Genomic DNA, 4,644 nt, shown 5'->3' with positions numbered 1-4,644 from the left:
GTCTTGTGTCTTACTGTGGCCAGGGAGGCAGGGGGTGGGTGCAGTGCCATGCAGCTGCATGTAGGGTGACACTGAAATGTGTATCCTCGACTGTCTTCTGCTGTTGGAGAGCCCTTTTTTGTTGCCCTCGGCTTGGCACGTTCCCTTGGTCACTTCCTGCTATTTTGAAGTTATTTACCTTGCTAGTGACCCTCTTCTTGAAATGCCCATTTGTTTTCACACTCCTGTTGAACCAGATAACATTCTCATGATTCAATTGTTGTCTGATAAGTTTTATTTTTAACAGTGTTCACATCCTCCCCCTGCTACTTTTCCAGTCTGAATCCCACAGTTTTCTCCTGTGGCTGTGTGGGAGACTTCTCCTCACTCCCACTAACAGTGCAGTTGAATGAAAGCCAGGGCATTTTCACTCATTTGGTAGAGCTGTGAACTTTCTGATTCCTTTACAATCAAATGAAGAGGAGAATTTCCCTTTTCCTATTTAAAACCTGGTTTCTATCATGGAGGGCTTGGATTTGACTTGTGGGGTTTTTTGTTAGAGAGGGAAGAGATGTCTAAATATTTGCCATTGATTTATGCATTTCTCTTAGACTGGGGAGTTGTTAGAGCATAGGGAGAAGACCTATGGAAAGCAGAGGGGTTTCTCTTCTGAGCATGCTCCTCTAAGAGTAAAGGTTTCTAGGGACATCTTGAGAAGAAACTGGCTGTTGGCCATCCAGCTGCCAAGGACTTTGAACTCTGACTAAACTTTCTCTAAGCAAATATGTTTGCAGTAATTGTTATCTTACAGCTATTTAGGGGTTTCTTTCCTCCCCCACCTACCCAAAGGGATATGGCTAAATATATTTGCACTGACAATTCTCATGACTCTTGAGAATGCATCTGATATCGGAGGTTGCACTGAAAATTGCAAAGGAGCATGACAGTGGAAGAGAGGTTAGTAAAACTTGATTCCCCTTTCCCACATAATGTTGTCTCCATGGAGTACTTCACTTCAGAGAGTTGGTAAACTCCCATCATCTTCCACAAGGCATAGAGTTTTTTATCTGTCTTGTAGAAAGCAGGGATAATTTCATCTGCACGTGTGCTTATTTTAAATAAAGCTGGAGATGCTGATAAACTCACTGGGTCAGCGGCAGTCACCAGTGGTTCTTGCATGGCAGCAAACAGAGTCAGTGCCAGCATGCTGGGCACCCACAGTCCTGCTAGAGAGGAGGAGGTTTGTGATCCCTGATCTTAGCCAACACTCTAGACCTGATTTGACAGGAGAGGAGTCAACTGGCTCTTAAAACCCTTCTGTGTGTGGGGCTGGTGAGAAGCATGGAAAGAAAGACCCTGTAGTCCAAACTGGTAGAGCTCTGAGAAATCACTTGTGGTTACAGGGGTTCACAGCTCCCTGGGTAGAGGGAGCAGAGCAGAGCATCCTCTTCAGGATGGGTTATCCCTTCCCTGGCAGAGGATGTTGAGTTGTTTTGTGGATGAGAGACAGTGGTTACTGTCATTGTGCCCTCTTGCTGAACCAAGAAATTGATTAGCTTCCTGAAAGGGACTTGGCATTCTTCTGCAGCACCCACAGGTTGTCTGTCAGGGACACGGTGCTGATCTGTCTTGTGCCTGGGAAAGGTCTGATTGGGATCTAGTCTTGGGGGGTTGATGTGGCATGCAGTGCCAGCAATTGCTTCTAATTTACTAAACACTTTTAAGTGCCAGCAATTGCTTCTAATTTACTAAACACTGAATTTCATGCCAGCTTTGACCCCTGTCCCACCCATAGAGTGGTTCAGTGGATGACCTGTGTTCATGACTGTGATACATGGTAACACACCACCCCACGCTCCAAACAAGGGAGAAAATGCCTGCTGTTAGGAGGTACCAGCTGCTTCTTTTATAAGAAGAAAAAAAAAAGACAAGGAATGAAAAAAAAAGATATCTGAACAGACATTTAATTGTCAAAGGAAGAGTCTTAACAGACTTAAGCTTGGCTGTCTTCAGAGACTTTTCAAAAGCATACTGCAAACACTTCTGTTTCAAAGCTTATGCTCCTTTATCTACGAAAAGCTAAACACTGGCTAATTCTTTAATTAGTTCCCAACAAAATGTTTTTCTCTGTAGCCAAGGCTTGCTACAGGATAATTATGTCTTTAGTTTGAAAACAAGTGTCAATACAGAAAGATGTTTTGAGTTTTCTTTCTTCACCTGTTTTATTTTGACTTTTACTTAGCTTCTACTCTCTGTTCTCACCTGCACTATCTTTCCTTGATTTGGGATAGGCTGATTACTTTATTTTTAGCTCGCTGTGCTGCATGGATGGACATGATGGACCCAAGTGAGTACTGTGGTCTGGGTGCTATTGTGCAGTGCTTGGGTCTCTTCCAGGGCCAAGGAGATGGAGGAACCTGAACCACCATCAGTTAAGCAACTCAGCTTTTTAAACTCTAATAACCATGTGGCCATGGGTACCCAGTACTACACTGCAAACCAAAGATCTGCATTTTGAGCTTCCCAACCTCCTGTGTACAACCACAGTCATCTATATTTATTTTAGCAGAGAGCACCAACAGATCTCCTGCTAGTTTGTCAAAAGCTGCCTAGGGCTGTGACACAAATCTTCTAGGCCTGAGTCCCATGTGGATGCTTTGGTTTAAACCCAGCCAGCCACCAAGTACCACACAGCTGCTCACTCCCCCACCAGCTGGATTGTGGAGAAGATCAGAAGAGTAAAAGCTTGAAAATTTGTGGGTTGAGATAAACATGGGGAAAGGGAAAGCAAAATCTGTGCATACTAACAAAGCAAAATAAATTAAATCACTGCTCTCCCTGGGCAGGCCGGTGTTGAGCCATCTCCAGGAGAGCAGGCCCCCCTCCATCAAGTGTAATAGTGATTTGTGAAGGCAAACACCATCACTCCAAATGCCTCCTGCTTCCCCCAGGTTTATATACTGAGCATGATGTCATATGGTCTGGTACCCCTTTGGTGACCTGGGGTCAGCTGTCCTGGCTGTCTCTCCTCCCAATCTCCCACATACCCCCAGCCCCTTGCCATTGTGGCAGTAGGAAAGGCAGAAAAGGTTTTTCTGTATGAGCATGGCTCAGTGATAACAAAAACATCTCTGTATTATCAACCCAGTGTTCAGCACAGATCAAAAATAGCCACTGTGAAGAAAATTACCTACCCTAGTCAAAGCCAGCACTGAGACTAAAACAGGAGGGAGAGGAATTGCCCTCTCTACCCTTCTCTGATCCCTGTCTGTCAGTGCATGGATGCAGGATGCCAAAGGTCAGACACCAGGCTTACCCAAGGACAGTCAGACTGGCTTCATGTATCCCACAGGAGAAGATCCTCAGTATTAGGCTACACAGTATGTCCACGTGATGAAGGAAGAGTGTGACCTCTCTGTTGAACCCATTAAGTTGTTACATTTCTGAGGGAATTAATATCTTTTTATTGATTCAAGAGGAAATTTGTGTGCACTCAGATATTGTGGCTTCTGTCTTCAGGAAAGATGTGGAGAAAAATGCTCACCTATCAATCCACTGGAAAAAATAAGTATCAGAGGCCTACAAACTATAAACTGTGAGGACAAGATCTGGTACTGTCCCTCCCAGGGACAAGGAGAGTGGGAAGACAAGTGAAGGAGGAAGTAAAAACATTATAAGGAAGTAAAAGCATTATAAGTATTTGTTCTCTATACTTGTGATGCATAACACACAAATAATGGGATAAAATTGGAGCAAGGTAGTTATGAGTCATTTGCTGGGAAAAGCTTTCTTATGGCTGGGATGCTGAACCATTGGAGTATCTGAAGATGTTGTAGAGTTCCCTTACCAAAGATTTGGTTGGAGAAATGTCTGCCAGGAGTGATGTAAGTAGAAGGGTTGTTTTTGTTTTTGTTTTTTCTTTTGGAGCAATGAGTAAGGACCAGCCAGGTTAAATGACACATTCCTTGTCATGGCGGTGTAAGCATCATTTTGGAACTTACACGGTCAAGGCATCCCAAGAAAGGAAGAGGCAAGAGGTTGTCCTGTTCCAGTAAAGGTTATAAAGACCACTCCATGCCTTGTTGCAGGATTAGACCAGTGCTGCCCTTCCCCAGGGGCGAAGTTCAGCCCAGCCCTGCCACGTGCAGCTGTTCTCCTGCTCTTTTATTTCGGTCATGATGCGCTTGCAGTTGCCACAGGCATGCACTGCCCTGCAGGTTGGGCTTGGTGAGCAGGCACCTCAGGAGGATCCTGCTGCCTGGCACTGCTCTGTGCTGAGCAGCACCTCTCCTCTTCTTGGGCAGCAAAGAGCTGAGCCCACATTTTCCACAGCAATGAGGCATCAGTATCTCCTTTTGAACACGCTTGCTGAACAAGACAGTTCATGCAGGTTACAATTATTTATTGTCCAAACCTAAAGCTGTGCTTTCCTCTCATCCTCTTTTTCCTGTCTCAAATTCAAGAATTGCAATCCTGACTGTGATTGTGTCCCTTTGTATCTAGACTCAAGGTATAGTAGGAAGGAAGCAACTTCCCCTCCTGTCCAGAAAAGCCATGAAGCTGGTTGGGTTCTCTCTTTCCTAGGAAATGTGTTATAGGTCATCTTCAATCATTCACTACTCATGGAAATAATATTGGGGTGGAAAAAAAGGGAATGATGAAGAA

This window comes from Serinus canaria, chromosome 5 (genome assembly GCF_022539315.1).
Source record: "Serinus canaria isolate serCan28SL12 chromosome 5, serCan2020, whole genome shotgun sequence".
In the NCBI taxonomy this organism is placed as follows: domain Eukaryota; kingdom Metazoa; phylum Chordata; class Aves; order Passeriformes; family Fringillidae; genus Serinus; species Serinus canaria.
This window is presented reverse-complemented; position numbering follows the sequence as displayed.